The 10,497-nt window shown below is 33.2% G+C and overlaps 1 pseudogene; it reads left to right on the top strand.

Annotated features, from left to right (window-relative positions):
- Positions 1-8,422, top strand: part of LOC125873992 (protein TRANSPORT INHIBITOR RESPONSE 1-like) — a 60,508-nt pseudogene extending 52,086 nt beyond the window's left edge.
- The last annotated feature ends 2,075 nt before the right edge of the window (positions 8,423-10,497 follow it).

The following is a 10,497-nucleotide window of genomic DNA, read 5'->3' as shown; positions in this document are numbered from 1 at the left end:
AAGATGGAGGTTCATCAAATACAAAATTGTAAGTGAATTTTTATTTTTCATATCTCCATCTTTTTGAATTTTCAAATATAACTTTGTAATTGGTTATTATACTTGTGTATTCTTCATTTCTTTTTATCTTTAGGATATAAATATAATAAAACTAATCCCAATTTATATTTATTATTAACTATTTTGAGGATAAGCGAATCATTTTGAATCTCCCAAAACATTTTGATTGCCTCAATCGTTTCTAATTAAAGTAGTTATCTTCATAACAGTGATTTTTTAATTGTTCCTACTTATGATAATTCCAAGTGAATTCTTTTTCCTTCTTATAATATTTACAAACAAGAGATTGATATATAGACAAAACATGTACTTATGATTTTATCCCGTCATATGCATCATTCAAAGAGAAAATTAAGAAGTTAAAACAAATTATTCTTTGAAACTACCGTTATTTTATATGAATAATGGGAATACATTATAAGAAGTTGCTCAATTTTTCCATATCATTTTATACATTTACAAACAAAAGGGTCAACAATATTCTTACAATAACCAATACTTATATTTTTCAATTACACTAGCAACATATTTGATAGTATGTTAATTTAAACAATTTTGTATTAACAAAAGTAATTATGGATTGAAAAAAATTGTGAGTCTCTTAAAATTTGTTCTTTTTAACTTTATGTATAACTATTACTACAACATAGAAAAAAAACAATATAATTTGATTATATAAGTTTATAGAATTGGTCGAACTCCATTCGCAATATATTTCTATGATACATCACATGCCTCGCTTTTAAAAGTGAAAAAAGTAAGAGAAAATTACAAGAAATGAAATGAAAGATTTTATATACCTGTAGATTGTAGTTATTTTTTTATTCTCTCCACATTTCTCTATTTAAACACTTTGAATTTATAGGAGATAATTGTGAAAGTAACTTTAGAATATTTTTTGTTTCAAGATCTATCATATCATCATATTATATTAATTAAAAGTGGGAAGATCTTAAGTCTAAAGTTGAATTACGAAAATGCCCTTCAAGTTTCTTAATTAAATAATAAAATGACAGCTATGTTGACCAAATACATTGTTAAAGGCTAGAATTTATCATCTTCCACTACTTAATGAGGTTTACTCGTGGGTCCTTTTAGCTTCTGTTGTTACATTCTTCTATTAGCATTCCATTCATTTTTGGTTTATCCTTTTATAAATTGAACAAGAAAATGTTAGTCCTCTTATTTTTTTGTGTTTCATCAACTTGTTTTACTCACTTAATTTTTTATTGGGAAAATGCATTAGTACCCCGCCAACCTATGCCTGAAATCTCAGAGACACACTTATACTATATACTAAGGTCCTATTACCCCCCCAAACTTATTTTATAAATAATTTTCTACCCCTTTTCGGCCTACGTGACACTATCTTCTGGGCACAGTGCGTGTTGACAATTTTTTTCAAGCTATCTGGTTGATAGTGCCACGTAGGCCGAAAAGGGGTAAAAAATTATTTATAAAATAAGTTTGGAGGGTAATAGGACCTTAGTATAGTATAAATGTATCTCTGGGATTTCGGGCATAGGTTGGGGTACTTATGCATTTTCCCTTTTTTATTTGTTGGTTCCTTTTTTTTTAATTAATATATTGTTTTGTTTGGATCTTCTCATTTTGTATCATATGATGGCAGGTATATCTTACCGCTTTCTATGTGGATTGACTAGATGTTACGAAGATATTTTCTTTAATTTTCATTCTTTATTTCAATTTTTTTTTAAAATTCTTACCATAATCTCTTTTAAGTTAGAGTTTTTGATAAATCAATAAAATATATATTGTTGGATGAAAATTCTTTTTTACATGCTCAAATATTCATTCATTCATGTATATATAAATGATTATTGTTTTGACTTTCATCCATTACTAGCTAGCGATCTTAAATTTACTAATTGGATAGTAATGAAGATCATGCTAATTTTATTCCAAAACTCTACAACAGCAAAGCGGTATCAAATTTTTTGATTGTATTCAGTTGTATGCAATCTTTACTTCTTTACAAGTTCATTCTAACATTTTCTCTTAAAATGGTATGATAGACAAGAAGGTCCTAAAACATTTATAAGTGTTATTATACATTGAGATGGGTCCATACTAATAAACCTGTAGACAAGTGAGTAACAATTTTATTAGGGTTTTGCCTTGATTTTCTTACCATAATTTAAGATTTATTTTTCCTTACAGAAAAGATAAAACATTACCATAAATGTTTTAACTTTTCTTGAAAGGAAAATATTATTCTTTCATAATTGGTTTATTCCCTCCTTTTAGGACTCCTTTTCTAGTAGGAAAGGTTTTAGGACTCTATAAATATAGGTTTGTTTCTTCTAACATAACACAATAGAATCCACAATGTAGTCGTTTAAGAGTCTTGTTTATGGGGAGATTTATTCTCTCAACAATTTCAATGTTTTTCTTTATATTAGTTTTGATATAATAATATTTTGATTTTTAGTATAAGTTTTTGTTATCTGATTTATCAACTATATGATTTGCAAATTGTAAGCTTCCGCATGACGCCCTAATCATTTCCTATTACTTTACGTTTGAGTTTTGTTATTTTTATAGCTGTTTCTTTTATTTTTAGTGAATTGATTGTCAAATCTAGATAATATCTTGGCATATTAAGAGTCTAAGCAATTTTGGGATATGTTATTCATATTTTTCTTATTTCTTGATTTGTTATTGTATAAAATGATTTTTTTACTCTATGCTACAATTCTTTATTTAATCATAAAAGTCGTAGTTTTTTATTTCTAAAAGAGGAAATAGTTGTGATCTCTCTTTATTTTTCCTGTGGTATGTTTTGGAGTAAGCTTTTTAAACTTTCAATGTATTTGTTTACTCTTTTCTGGAAATGTTGTTTTTTACTATAGGGCGAAATATCTTTCTCTTAATGAGTAAGAAAGAAATGTCATCAGCATGTTAGTAAGAACCCTTATTAATTAATTAATTTGAAATAAATTTGAAGTTTGTCCTTTTATAATAGGTGCAAACCGAAATTCAAATATATTTTCATCAAATCTGTTGATTGATTGATAAATATTCATTCATTCTTAATTCAATGTTTTGAATTCAATTCTTAATAATGGAAAGACCTTATAAGAAGTACCCTCAAAGTGGAATGTCACACATGAATTCGAATTAGCGGAACACCAAATGGGAAATAAAAAAAAGTCTCATACATATTTAGTCAAATTGCTCTCATTCTTAACTAATCATCACAACCATATTTTAATATTGTCTTACAATTTCAAAAATATCTATTTCATATAATTGGGATACACGTGCAATGCACGTGTCCAGAAACTAGTATTATTATAAGTCGGAAGATCTTAACTTCAAAGTTGGATTACGATTTTAACCCTTCACTAAATTTAAATATTATTAAAAAAACTAATTAATAAAATATTAAATAATAATTACATGGTATTAATCCATTATATTTCTAGATAGAATTAATTTACGAAATTCTAAAATGGAGTTTGGTAGATGAAGTGTTATTATTAAAAAAACTAATTAATAAAATATTAAATAATAATTATATGGTATTAATCCATTATATTTCTCGATAGAATTAATTCACGGAATTCTAAAATGAAGTTTGGTAGATGAAGAGACAGTAAATTATATCCTTTAAAATCTGTAATATCCTTAAACATTAAACAACAAAATGTCCTTTGAATTACTAGACATCTTAATATGACACACATACTTAGATTTTAGTCATAAACTTTACATATCCCAACTTTAACCAATCTAATTCTCATAAATATTATGTATATCATCAATTTTTAAATGACTTTTATAATTCCTGACTTATAATTATATATGTCACGCCCCGAGCCTACACCCTGGGTGGGACCGGCACCCGGAGACCATCGTTGGCCCCAGGCGAACCCTTGGCCTGACTTTCTTAACTCAGCGGAAGCTTACTCAACAATACAACTCAATGCAATGAAAGGTTATAAAACAACCAACTGATGCATAACATGCCAAAAGGCAGCTCGAGTCTCAAAATGGAATATTTACATTTATATATAGATGAGAGACTCAATACTAACTGACTAACTGTCTACGAAGCCTCTAAAATACTGAGATGGATATTGGGACAGACCCGGCAACATCCTAATAGATCAAAACTAAGTACACAAAACAATTGAGTCCTCCGGAAAGCAAGGAGGCTCACCACTGACTCTGGAGTGCTCAGCTGGATCAACGACGTGCGGGATGCTGATCTGGGGTACCTGTATCTACATCGTCATAAGATGCAGGCCAACTGGCATCAGTACATTGAATGTACGAGTATGCGAGCTAGAAAGCTAAACCATGACTTAAGCTTGAAAAAAGTACAAGAGAACACTTACCTTGGCTCTGTTCAACTCATGAATAACTGAACTCAATATATAAAGCAATAAGACACATGCAATATATAAAGCTTGTAAAACTCTTAAAACAAGACGTAAAAATCATATTTATAATATCATGAAAATATCATGCTTCCTCTCAAGGTCTACTTGTGCAATGTATGAATGAAGTCTCATACCCCCATCCATACTAAGCAGAACCTTCGAGGAACCATGCTCTTTCTACTGTGGGAGCTTCTCTAACCGACAAACCACCACTATGAATATGAGTGATGATACAACGTTTTACCTCACGTTGCCGGAGGACCATCCTATACCTTGCTGTGATATAGGAAGCTAATGATACAACGTTTTACCTCACGTTGCCTGAGGACCATCCTATACCTGGTTTTGATATAGGAAGCTAACTTTACTAAGTGGATCCACTAGCTTAACTTTACGGGTTCATCTAAAAAGTATGACCCGTTAACTCCTATGTTGGCTACATGGTTCTTATGGAGAGTTGAGTTTAATATGAACTTGCGTCCCCAAATCGGTGCTCGATACTACTCCCAAAATGCTTTTGACTCATAAGTGTTTTAAACACATCTTTCTTTAAATGAGATAATTACTCAAAATCTAGCCCAAAGGCTCACTTGGAAACGATGTTCCTTTTTCTTGAAAACTAGCCCTAAGGCTCTTTTGGAATCATAGTTCCTTTCTTACTCAAATGTAAAAAAAAACATTTAGAAACTTCTTTAGGAATACATAGTTCCCTAATAGCTTTTGAGAAATGAACTCAACTTACACTCTTGAGTTAACTTGAGTCTTGAGACTCTTTACTTAGCTTGAAACTCTAAGCTCTTTGCTTGACTTGAAACTTGAGTCTAAAGATGAAGTTAAAACATTCAATGAAGACTCTTGAAAAGCTTGGAGGACTTGCTTGAACTTACTTCTTAACATGACTTGACTTGACTCTAACTTCTCTTTAACTTGATACTAACTTGCCTTGAATGGAACTATGGATTCAAGGTATATGATCACACGTATTTGGATGAGTTCGGGATGTTTAGAAACACTTTGGGGTGTTGGAAACAACTAGGAAACATAGGTATAACACCTAGGAACATACATGAGAAGCATGGAATAATGGGGGAAACTTGGAGTCCTTGGCGCTCTTCAAGGCGCGGAGCGCCAGCCCTCGAAAGTCAGAGGTCACCTGCTGGCACTCTGAGAGGCGCGGCGCCCCAAGGGGGAAACCTCAGAACCCCTTTTGGGGCGCGCTGGCAGGCGCGACACGCCAACCCCCTTGCCCAAAAACTCGACTTTTCTCCCCTTTTTCTTCAACTCTAAACCATCCTTACTTCAAAGGATCTAACCCCAAACACTAAGGATCATCAATCCCTCAACATACCATAGATTACAACTCAAATACACAACCCAATCATGTCTCACAACCAACAACAACTTCAACAACACAACTAACAACATCAACAACAACTAACAACTTCAACAACAATTCCAATCTTCCTCAAATCATAAAATGAGCTTGGTGTGTGGGGGAAAGGATCAACCCACACTAAGAACTCACATACCTTGAAAGGGATCACCCCCGACGAAAATCCACGTTGATCTTTGACGGAAACTTGTTGATCTCCTTTTCTTCTTCTCTTTCTTCTCTTCTTCTTCTCTTCTTCTTCTCAAGCCCTAGCTTTTACTCTTTTAAAAATGGGACAAAATGATCCAAAGATCAGCCCTATACAACAATATAATCCCAAAAGACTTGGCTAGGGAAAAGACTAAAATGCCCTTAATTTCCCGGACAGATTTCCCTGCCAACTGCCCAAGTTCTAAAAGGCATAACTCGCTCATACGAACTCGAAATCGAGCAAACTCGGTGGCGTTGGAAAGATCATTCCACAAGATTCACAACCATGACTGGAACTACTCCTAAATCATCCTGAGCTAGGAGTTACGACTGCTCAAAGTTGGCCAAAAACTCACTGATTTCCACACTTAGCCAAATTCCAGATTTTTAAATCCTTTCCAAAAAATGAATTTTTTTTCAAATTCCAAGCCTCTTCTTAGCTATTTCAAATTGTCGGACGTTACAATATACACCAAAAAGTTGTTTTCAAAATCACTTTATATTAATGCATACACTTTGTTATTCCGGTGTATAATTGTTGATGGTTGATTATTGGTGGATGTAATTATATTGCTCATCACAGTCACTTTATGTTAATGCATACACTTAGTTATTCTAATGTATAATTGTTGGTGGATGATTGTTGATGGACGTTATTATTCATCACATATGCAACAAAAAAAGGTAAATCTATTTATGCTTTTGTTAGTTATTGAGGAAGTTCCTCCATTCTTTTAAACTAGAATTGTTTCTCTCTTTAATTTTTGTTATTTAAAATTTTTAGAATTCATTACCTATTTTATTGTTTTTAGTACTCTATTTCATCTTATTTCGAATATTTGTGGGATGAACATAATGTACATTTGAAGTTGTATAATTTATTGTGATGCTATAATAATGTAATTGATATTGATGAATTTTTATATATTCTCTTCAAACATTATATGACATCTTCACAATTAATAACTCATGTGAAATCTACGTATCAAAATGATACAATTTCTTAAAACTGTTTGATATGATTGTCAGATTGTCCATTTGATGTTAAGTTTTAATTTGGTGTTACACTCCTTCTCTTTTGATTACTTAATTTTATGAATAACTATTTATACATATTGTAATTGTATTTAAATCATTTACAAATATTTATACTAAGTAGCGTGAAATACACGCATATTTTCTATTACCTTAAAAACAGTTGTTCATACTAACCTTTGATGAATATAAATAGAGGAGCATCCAACTATTTATCCAGTCCACTCCAAACTCACCTCTTTGAATTTAAGCTATGATACCATTCAAATACCTGATCTTGGCAAGCTCATTGGCAGGTGTTTCAATTTGCAGCGGTTGTGGGTAGGTTCTAGCTTGTGTTTTACTTTTGTATACTTATTGCGTGTTTTCAATAGTCATGGCTCGATACATGAACTGTTTTTTTTTTTTTTTTTTGAGAAGGGATATATGAGTGTGTTTGTGATAAAATAGATAAATTGATTGTTAGTTGTAAACACAGAAGTTTCCAACAGAAGAACAATAATCCTAACTTTTTAATTGTCTTACTGATTCTGATAACTGCCAGGGATAAATAAACAGCGTAATAAACTTCAGTGTATACTGAGATAACATAGCTAAACAATTAATGTCGAGTAAACTCTTTGAATAATTTGCTGGTCTGCCATATGAAGAATAACTTAATGTTGAAGCTTAGTGTTGCACGAATCCTACACTTTGACAATTCATGTTTACTTTCCGAGTTAGCCGCTTCCATTAGTTTTTAAGCTCTTCTTGTCCAGTGGCTCTGTTGCATAATTAGTTATCCAGCTTACGCTTTAAGGCACTTGGAATGGATGTGATTGTAGGTGCTAGATTACATTGAAGATAGCGGTCTTGAGGAGATTGCCAACACTTGTAAAAGAGCATAGGGTGTTTCCTTCTGGTCCATTTGCTCCAGGACAAATGTATCCTTGACAGAGCAAGAGCATGGGCTGCCCTAAGCTTCAGTCAGTTTTATACTTCTGCCGCCAAATGACAAATGGCGCCTTAGTTGCTATTGCAAGGAATTGTCCTAACATGATCCGATTTCGTTTGTGTATTATCGAGCCTCGAACTCCTGATTACTTTGGATGTCTAATTGTTCAGTAAGTTTTGAAGCATGTAAGCTGCTAGCCCAGAAGTTGCCAGGGCTTAATGTTGAAGTTATAGACGAGAGGGTCATCCGGACACGAGATAAAGTTGCCCTGTTGAGAAACTTTATATATACAGGACAGTGTCAGGAAGGAGGTTCGACACTCCTGGTTTTGTTTGGATTATTGATGAAGATGCAACATTGACTCCATATAGCAACGGGAATTGCTCTCTGGCTTCTTCTTAGGAAGACTTCAGGTATTAGTTCTATGTTGATCTTTCACCCGCGCTTACTTGCTTGAGCCTTGTGTAGTTGCAGCGCTGGTTATGGTGGCAGTGAAGCGATTTGATCCTTTGTTGAGCGACTTCACAGCAATTAATTACAAATAATGAGTTTAAACTCTTGCTGTTGTGCTATATCAGTAAGGACTACTATTGTATTTTTGTGATGAAGGGGGGGATGTTCAACTGTGTATCCTATTTTGTATCATTATGTATCAGTTTAAGTTTCTCTAGTGACTTGAACTTCTTCTGTTGAAATGGTGCTGTCAATGTACTTCTGGTCATTCATTTTTGTAATTCTCTTTGAAGATTAATATGAACTTTTCATTCATTTGAGTGCTGGAAATCTCATCTGTTGAACAAACACTTATTTTCGTTCAGAGTGTGATTTCAGCCTAAGTTGGTTGTATGTTCGAGGAGAGGAAGTCTTGAGTGCTTATAAGCTCACTTCATGGCCTAGCTTTTGTGATGAAAGTTCGTTGGGTTTGTGACAGAGTAGTATCAATGTCGTTTTAAATCAGTACCTTGATTGAGGTTAAACGATCGTGCCTTGAGAACATAAGATGGGACTTCAGACCAAGTTAGACACAAAGGAGGTTTGGACAGCCAAAGGCAAATCCACACTTTTGTCAAAATCCTATACATATGTGTGTTTAAGTTATCGACTTAATCATATATTGTTATAAGTGGGAAGCCTCTAAGTGCAAAGTTGGATTATCATTTTGCCCCTATGTTAAATCAAAATATTATAAAATATTTAATTAGATATAAAATATTAAATATTATGTTAAATTTGTTAGTGACTTTTGAAGTCCAAATAGATGTTTTGAAACTTATTTTTGTTCAACATCAAGTACAGTATATCAATGGTAATTTTACGTGTCAACAAATCTGATTGGAGCACTTGAACTTATCCGATCAAACAACTTTTCCTTTCTTGCTTTTATCAAACAAAAGTCATGCACAAGATCATGAAGTTGGCAAGTCGGGTAATCACCTATCTCATTGAAACAAATTACCAAGCTACTGGAAATTAAATCATCCAAATAAATCTTCACCACTTCTTCCATATTCTTCATTTCTGTCTTTTCCACAAACCCTTCAGCAACACATACGGCTTTCAACTCATAGATTGTCGTTGCACTGTCCTTCGGCTTACTTGAAAAATGAAGCAAGCATGGCTTCAGGTGATCAGGTAAGTGCTCATAACTTATTTCTATAACTTTCATCACTTCCACTTCATTCTTCAAAATAAAGGAATGCAAATTATTTACAACTTCAAGCCACACACTCTTTTTCTTTTCCCTCCCAGCAATGACTCCAGCAGTCAGATCCACCACCAAAGGAAGCCCTTTACAATTTTCGGCTATTTTCTTTACCAACATCTATTAGGTCATCAGGGCAACTCTCATTTCCAAATGCCCTTTTCTCTAATAACTCCCAACTTTCTTCTGATCTTAGCAATCGAAGGTCAAGAGAAGCAGTGTAGAGCATTCCATGCAAAGCCACTTCCTTTTCTCGAGTTGTCAAAATAATTCTGCTTCCTTTCAGAGCTTCTGGAAAAGGTCTTGTTAACTCATCCCATGTAGTAGTATCCCACACGTCATCTAAGACAATAAGATACCTCTTTCCATACAGTTGTTTACGTAGCTTATCAGCCACATCAATATTCTCACTCAATTTTGAATTTGAGTCACTAACTTGATTGAAAATTTTATTCAACAACTTCTTCTCGTCATATCCTTGGTTGACCATGCACCATGCATGAAGGTTGTCACGACCCGAGCCTACACCCTGGACGTGGCCGGCACTCGAAGACCATTGCTGGTCTCCAAGCGAACCCTCATCCTGGCTGACTACAAGCGGAAAACTGATTCAAGCATACAAAGCTTAAAAACTGAAATAAAAGTTCATAAAACTTAAATACAAACTTTAAGTCCAAAGAAAACTCTGTATAATAAAATATATACAACTCGCCATAAAAAGGCAACTTTAGTCTTTAAAACATTTAATAAAATAAATGATACAGACTTCTCAACT

This window comes from Solanum stenotomum, chromosome 8 (genome assembly GCF_019186545.1).
Source record: "Solanum stenotomum isolate F172 chromosome 8, ASM1918654v1, whole genome shotgun sequence".
Classification (NCBI taxonomy): domain Eukaryota; kingdom Viridiplantae; phylum Streptophyta; class Magnoliopsida; order Solanales; family Solanaceae; genus Solanum; species Solanum stenotomum.
The sequence above is the reverse complement of the archived record's forward strand: the minus strand, read 5'-3'. Positions and strand labels throughout refer to the sequence as shown.